The 8,568-nt window shown below is 47.4% G+C and overlaps 1 non-coding gene across 1 annotated transcript; it reads right to left on the reverse strand.

Annotated features, from left to right (window-relative positions):
- Positions 1 to 5,387: 5,387 nt before the first annotated feature.
- On the reverse strand, positions 5,388 to 5,461 carry TRNAT-GGU. Its single transcript has one exon. It is a non-coding gene; the product is annotated as a tRNA-Thr (tRNA).
- Positions 5,462 to 8,568: the final 3,107 nt, after the last annotated feature.

Raw genomic sequence — 8,568 nt, forward strand, 5'->3', positions numbered from 1 at the left:
GATTGTGGCTGATGACATGGAAGCACTGTACAAGAAGGTTCATGCTTCCATTTGTGCTGATCCTACCATGGCAAAATCAACCAAGGAACCTCCGAAGACGCATAAGAGGTAGATATATCTTGCTGTTTATTAAAGTCAGACAGCTTAATTCAACACTTTCATTGGAGTGCAAGTTAACGGGACTGTTCGCTGCAAGTATAATCTCAAGAAGCATTGTGGTAGGTGACACAACTTGCCATGTATGTGATGTTGCAGCTCAAAATTAAGATGTTGTCAATCCAATAAGAGAAGCCAAGGACCTATTGGCGATCGTGTGGTGCGTGACCTTATACTGGACCATGAAGTTTACCAGTATGTAGTAATGGGTATCAATGTTTTCTCATACAAATGTACTCCATTCATTCCTAAACTATATGTTCTTGTTTTGTTAAAACCATGAAGTATTAAGATGTTAGGGTAAATAAATTCCTTCAGAATGAATAATAGAAAAGTTTTTCTATGCAATAAGATACAGTTGCATGCAAAAAATAATCTTGTCTTATATAGTTATATATCAAAACTATGGATTTGCTATGCACTTCATGTGATCATTATTTTTCACTGTTTTCTTCGGACTTTGTTGGACACCTACGACATTGTTGTGCTGGACGTGACGGACGCTTCCAGGTCCGCACCGACATCGTGCTCAGGGAGCCTAGCCTCTTTGTCGTGTTCTCCATATTGCAGTGCATGATGAACTACATTGTAGAGTTCAGCTGTGTTTACCCTATTTTCTTCTACTATAAGAGTTCTAACGATTTCTACTGTTTGGCTACAAATTTATGCCGTTTGCATCACCATATGGATAGTCGTAACAAATGAAGAGATTTCAGAGAGTTTCACAATCTGACTCGAGGCACAAGCTATAGGTTAACTTTAATTGAATGGTAGTATAGGAGTAACAATTTCTGAAATCTAGAAATGATCATGTTGATCAGATCGATCTTCCTGGTAATCTGATCCACCTATGTTGTATTAGTGGTGTTGGGTTAAAAATCAACAGTGATATTTAAAAAAACTAAAGGTGATTGTTGTAGTTACTGTGATCCTCCAAGTGAATCATAATAATGATGAGAAAACATACCCAAAACATAAAATGGATTAAAAGGAAACCCACTTTCCAGGATTGTGGTTTGAAGAGAGAATGGATGTAGGCTTTGTCTCAAAGAGATTATCTGACAAGAATGAATTAGTCATCAACAGTTGAGATGTAGCAAACCTGCTTACTTGCTCCACCTCTAGACTATGTTATTCTCTTTTTTTCTCCTTCGTCGTTGTGTCACTCGACTACATCTTTATTAGTTCAAACTCATACTTGTTTTAGCTAGGATAAATTTAGGAATGGTTGCCATTTCATGGTATAGCCGAGCTGATGTTAAGTATGTGTTTGTCTATAGCGGTTGATTTCCTCCCTTTTCTTTCTGCAACATTTCGCTCACTTGCTTATAGAAAGATTCATCACATAGGCCTTTAGCTTGATTTTCCTGCATACCATGAGAACCAGCATGACTTTGGATATATGTTTCTACATGTTTCAAAATGTATCCAAGATTGCAGGGAAGTTAATTACACCATCAGTGGAAGATGGACATAGTCCCTCAGGTAATTTCACTTTGTCCTGGATTAATAACAGATTACTGATCCATTTGTTTAAATGGGGCAGGTTATTTACGGAAGTATTTTGTATGCAAAATTGGTTAGCATTAACGCTAGACCATTTACTATTGACTAGGTAATTTACATGTTGGCAAGGACTTATTGCTACAGCCTGGTAATAACTGCTTGGCCAATTTCCCAACCCAAATCTAGAACCGCTTCATCTTTAGATCTTTACGTGCTTTGATGAAATGCCTGAGTGACTAAGCTCTGCACTTTGTTTTTCTTTGTTTTGCTCACGGATTAACTGATGGCTGCAGGACCCATGGAAGCATTAGGAACTGGTCCGCAACGTCTTCCAGTGTACGCGTACACACAATTTGCTTTCCTTTTCTTTTCAAACTTTTTATAGATGATGTGGTTGAGTTACTAAGCCTCTTCTTGCTGTCTCTTCTGCGAGGCCAAAGGGTGTGAGCAATTTCACTGTGGCTGATGCAATCTTTGGACCAGTAGTGACACCAGTGCCTGTATATCCCATGACTGGTTCTTTCAGCTCAATATCCATATACTACTTGTTTGTATTCCGTATTCCAGTGCAAATTATGATTGTTGCTAAACACTTCTGCATGTAAGTGCACTACTCTCTGTACTAAAAAAATGTCACTGCACTACCACAATGCTAGCATGCATTCATTTTTACAATTGTTCATCTTCTTTCTCTGTTCGTCACTAAGATTCATCTATGACCACCTCTTTGAGGAGATCAACTAATCTTCTTGTCGCAGTTTTTGTTGAAACATTGGTTAGGTGCGCCAAGAATGTATGTGAGCTTGACATTGTATTTAACTTCATCAAGGGACAATGATTCTCCTTATTTGTTATTTTATTCTGGATTGTCACTGTCATAATAAATAAAGTCCAGAATAGCATTGGTGTTTTTTTATCCTAGCATGTACTCCCTCCGTTCCTAAATATAAGTCTTTTTAGAATTTCAATAAGGACTACATACGGATGTATACAGACAAGCATACGCTTTTTTGTAGATTAGTTGCATAGTTTCATATGTTGAACTGCGTTGTTGAGTGCAGTGTGTAGGCTATTTCTAGATTGCTCAGCAGGCAATCAACGCGGCACATGTGGAGGCTCTGAGAGCTGTGAGCAGGAGCACAAGACACATTACTCTTCATGCCACTCTGAGCAGCCGAGATGTTGACTACTGCTTGAATCCTGAGATTGATTTCCATGTTGTAAGGGAAGGGAAGCATGTTTCAATTCCTGTATAAAAGGATAAAGAAGAAGGGGCATGCTGTCGTGGTTGTTGCTGAAGGTTTTGGTCAGGAGTTGATTACCCAGACCGATGACCAGAACCAAGAGCAGGATGAGTGTGTCAACATGCTGTTCCTTGATATTGGCCTTCTATAAAGTTTACATGCAACTCTGCTCCATGGTTAAAAGAACAATTTAAACGTTTTGTTTCTTTGATGGTTATTCATTTCTCTTACCTTTGTTGTATCAAAATAATTGTATTTTTGTTGATTGCCGCTTGGGCTCATTTTCTAGGAGAATGAGATGTGGAATAAACTACTCTGAAATGTTTGGTTCCCTTCAAACAATTTATTAGCTAACTAATTTTTGCTGCTGCTGCACATGATACAATTGTACCCTATTGTTGCCATCTTGCCTTTTATGTGAGCTTGAACACAAAATCAATTGAACGTTTACTAAGTTCTTACCGTATGTACTTGCTCAAACACAGTTAATGAAAATATGCAAATACTTTTAATGAGTACATGATTTTAAATGGGACTCGAAGCCATTTGACGCAGCGAGTCATGTTATACAAATATAATTTTTTGGTGCATTGGGTTATTCATTTTTTTTTCAAACTCGGATTTCGCAACGTGAAAAACATATTTTTAATGTAGCATAATTTAACACACGGGCATTTTGACTACCAATATCGAGTATATTCTTGATACACATGGTTTTAGCGGATCTCTGCGCCATTTGGCGCAACGGGTCAACTAGTGCATAGGTGGTGTATGGAGGAGCGACCACAGGGAAGCGGACGTGAGCAGTGCGCGAATGGATGCGGGCATGCGGCCGACTGAAGCGAGGAGGCGCGGAGCAAGGGCCGGAGCGGCGAGCAGGCAGACCGAAGGTAGACGACGATGACGCGCCGCCCCGCACGGTCATGCCGGGGGTGTGCTGATGTCGAGCCCCCGACCGGCGCAGGAGAGACGGCGGTGACGTCGTGGTGGTGATGGCGAAGAGGACAAGGCCGATGACGAGGGTGTGCCGCCCCACGCAATCGCCGCAGGGATGTGTGGATGTTGAGCCCTTGAGCGCTACCGGGGAGATGGCGCGACGCCGCGATGATAATGATGATGATGAAGATGGTCCCGCCCGGACCGCGAAACCAGCAGCTTGCCCCATGGTGGGTTTCGGGGATATACCATGCGGTGTAACCCGCCGGATGTATGACCCGGCTGGAGCTTGGTGACTCACTAGCGACCTCCTCGGACCTGGCAATTTACGGGAAATCCACCTGGACATTGTGACTCACTGATGACCCCGATGGTGGGTCAAATAGATGACAAGGCCCAAGGCCCAGAAGGCCGACCATGCTATGGTGGGCCAGTTTACGAGGAGGCATAAGGAGTTTTCCCTTAAGTGGGCAAGACTAGGATTCCGCTTGTTACAGAATAGTCCTAGTCCTAATAGAACTCCACATGTAACCCGCCCCTCCTTATATAAGGAGGGGCAAGGCACCCCTACAAAGCAGGAGAAGTAATCTCTAAGGCTAGACACAATTAGGAGAGCCGGTTTATGCGGTGACTCCCTCATGAGCATAATGAGACCTAGCCACAAACAACATGTAGGGCTATTACCGGATGATGTTTCCCGGGGCCTCAAGCTGTCTAAATCCTTGTCTTGTGTGTTGATCTGCCTCACGTCTCTCATCCCAATCAACCCCTCTCAAGCTACCACATAGATGCGTTGGCCTCACGACTAAGTCCTCACACTAGGACATCTGCCGTGACAAATCCACGACAGTTGGCACCCACTATGGGGCCAGCGCACGGTGGTTTTGAGTTCCTGAAGGGCAGCTTCGAAGGGATCAAGGGATACCCTGTGGGCCCGATGACCAAGAGTCATCGCAGCAAGCTCTACATCGATGATGCAGGCTGGGGTCCCGAGGCCGGCTCAATTGAGTATGGGTATCGGGTCTCCTTGAGCAGAATTCACGTCTTCATCGGCAAGATCAGTGAGCCGGGTGAGGGAGTCCTGGATTAGGGGGTATCCGGACAGCCGGACTATATACTTTGGCGAACTGTTGGACCGTGAAGATACAAGACTCAAGACTCCGTCCCGTGTCCGGACGGGACTCTCCTTTGCATGGAAGACAAGCTTGGCGATCCGGATATTATATTTCCTTCTTTGTAACCGACTCCATATAAACCCAAGCCCTCTCCGGTGTCTATATAAACCGGAGGGTTTAGTCCTTAGGGACAGAATCATAATCATCATAGGCTAGCTTCTAGGGTTTAGCCTCTATGATCTCGTGGTAGATCAACTCTTGTAATACCCATATCATCAATATCAATCAAGCAGGAAGTAGGGTTTTACCTCCATTGAGAGGGCCCGAGCCTGGGTAAACATTGTGTCCCTTGCTTCCTGTTACCATTAGCCTAAGACGCACAGATCGGGACCCCCTACCTGAGATCCGCCGGTTTTGACACCGACATTGGTGCTTTCATTGAGAGTTGAACTCAAGACCTCCCACTTACCAAACGGGTGCTCTAACCAACTGAGCGATGAAAGCACCAATGTCGGTGTCAAAACCGCCTGCTTATTCACATGCACACCTACTATTAGACTCCTGCGATTATAATCGACCCTCCGTTTGGCTTTTCATTCCGAACACCAAACAGAATATCAGGGGCTACTACCTATTGGGTGATAATTTCACACATTTTTGATTACTTACCTCAAAGCCCGCCAGGAGGCTGGTGCAGGCTTCGGTTAGTCCGCTCTTGGCAGACAGATCCTTTTGAATCACTGCACTCATAAGAGTACGATGCTCTTCATCCATGGAAGCGCCGCGAAGCGCTTCCAGTAGAATATCCGACACCCCTAGCGTAACGGAAGTCATCGGCACGGACGGCTCGCCCTCCCTAGCGAGGGGCCGCCTGCCCGAGTCCGGAACCATCGGAGGTTCCGGTACAGTATCCGGCTGAGAGCCTGGCTGGCCGCGGCTCTCGTCGGCACGATCCGCGAGGATCTTATACCCTGTGTGCCCAACATCTGGAATTTTGTCCTGGGGCGTCTCCAGAGCCACCACCCCTACTCTGGGAACCTTTGGGACAACACCTCCATGTCGTCCGCCGGCCGAGGGGTAGTGGCCGTCGGAAGCGAGTTCATCGCCGAATCACTCAAGGACCCATCCGAAGATGATACCTCGGGATGGACCCTGGCCGGACTGCATATATGTGTTCGGCGTTATAACAGACTATGAAGCGAAGTTGCACTAAAGTATAACAGAGTGCAGATACTAACAATCTCACTAGGGGCTTCCCCCTGGGCACCCACTCCTCCTCGCTATAGGCGACCGTGGTGGAGTAGTCCGGAAGGGACGCCTTTCCCTTCTTGGGCGTCCTAGCCTCCCCCTCCGGCGCGGCTTTCCTCTTCTTCTCCTCCACAGTGCGGGGAGGCAGAGTTTCTTCGTGTTTCCCCCCGCCTCCGCGGGAGGAATCTGCCTCCTCATCTTCGGACGACGAGGGTATGACGACCTTGCGCCGCGGACCCTTCCCGGTCCCCTGGCCCACCTTCTTAGGCCCCCCATCCTCTCCGGAGGGGGCGGCCCCTTCCTCTTCTTCCTCCCCTTCAGGGGAGGAGTGTGCCTCGTCGTCTTCAGACGAGGCGTCCGGTACGACCTTACGCCGGAGACCCTTCCTGGTCCCCTGGGCCTTCTTTTCGGCCTTCTTTTCCGGTGCCTTGTAGGGCGCCGGTACTAGCATCTCCGTCAGGAGAGGATCTGCTGGACATTCTGGCAGTGGAGCCAGACAGTCAATCCGCTCCACCGTCTCCACATATTCCTGATCAAATACGCACAAGGACTTAAGATTCCCCCATGAGTACATTGGGAAAAACTGAATCCGGTGGTAGTCAGAAAACTCACCGAACGGGGGAGCCGCGCGGCGTGAAGTCCACGATCCTCGGATGTAGGAGGAGGTATTTCGGAGTCCTTGAATAGAGCCTTCCATGCGCCCTTGTGTGTCATGCCGTAGAGCTTTTGAAGCGTCTGGTGTTCGGCCGGGACGAACTCTCACAGATTTAATGCCCGTCTTTGGCACGGAAGGATCCGGCAGACAAGCATGACCTGGACCATGTTGACAAGCTTGATTTTCTTGTCCTTCATATTCTTGATGCAGTTCTGAAGTCCAGTCAGCTCCGCAGGCTCGCCCCAGGCTAGGCCCTTCTTTTCCCAAGAGGTGAGCCGCATGGGGATTCCGGATCGGAACTCGAGGGCCGCCGCCCAGTTGGCATCGCGCAGCTCGGTGATGTAGAACCACCCCGATTGCCACTCTTTCATGGTCTCCGCAAAGGAGCCGTCAAGCCAGGTAACGTTGGGTATCTTGCCCACCATGGCGCCTCCGCACTCCGCTTGTTGGCCGCTCACGATCTTCGACTTCATGCAGAAGATTCGTAGCCACAAGCCGAAGTGAGGCTTGATGCGGAGGAAGGCCTCACACATGATGATAAACACCGAGATGTTGAGGATGAAATTTGGGGCTAGATCATGGAAATATAGCCCATAGTAGAACATGAGCCCGCAGACGAAGGGATGAAGTGGAAATCCCAGTCCATGGACGAAGTGGGCGAGAAATACGATCCTCTCATGGGGTTCCGGAGTTGGAATGATCTGCCCTTCGTCCGGTAGCCGGTGCGCAATGTCTGCGGCCAAGTATCCGGCAGCCCGGAGCTTCGCAATATGCTCCTCCTTCACGGTGGAGGCCACCCACTTGCCTCATGCTCCGGACATTTTTGGTTGTGCGGAGAAGGTGTGAACCAGGGCGCTGGAGCTCGAGGGTGTGAGAATGGTTAAGAAGAGGAGGAAGAAGGCGAGGGTGAAAATGGGGAATCCTTATCCCTTTATAGAGGCGACAAGAACGGTGCGCCTCCCCACTAGCCCGTTAAGAATCATTTATTTCCCAAGCGCCATGATTGATTGCGCGGTTGGGTTAGCCATACCCGTATTGATGGAAATCCCGTAATAAGGGGACATGATCTCTGCTGTGACAAGACGTGCCAAGGAAACCGCCTCGCAATATGCGCTATGGCTGGTTGTGGGAAAACGGTTCGAATAATGACCCGACCATAGTGTCATGTCACTTTGTCTAAAGTTGTCAGTAGATTATATTTGTGAAATATCATTCTCTCTACGGTGGTGTATGAAGATCATCTTGCAGATCCGGACACGATCCAAGGGTTCGATAATTATTTTGGAGTATTCGGAGAAGGAACCCGCCTTGCAATGCCGAAGACAAACTGCGCGCCGGACTCATCGTCATTGAAGCCTGGTTAAGGGGCTACTGAGGGAGTCCTGGATTAGGGGGTATCCGGACAGCCAGACTATATACTTTGGCCGGACTGTTGGACCATGAAGATACAAGACTCAAGACTCCGTCCCGTGTCCGGATGGGACTCTCCTTTGCGTGGAAGACAAGCTTGGCGATCCGGATATTATATTTCCTTCTTTGTAACCGACTCCATGTAAACCCTAGCCCTCTCTGGTGTCTATATAAACCGGAGGGTTTAGTCCTTAGGGACAGAATCATAATCATCATAGGCTAGCTTCTAGGGTTTAGCCTCTATGATCTCGTGGTAGATCAACTCTTGTAATACCCATATCATCAATATCAATCAAGC

Source organism: Triticum dicoccoides, chromosome 5B (assembly GCF_002162155.2).
Source record: "Triticum dicoccoides isolate Atlit2015 ecotype Zavitan chromosome 5B, WEW_v2.0, whole genome shotgun sequence".
In the NCBI taxonomy this organism is placed as follows: Eukaryota; Viridiplantae; Streptophyta; class Magnoliopsida; order Poales; family Poaceae; genus Triticum; species Triticum dicoccoides.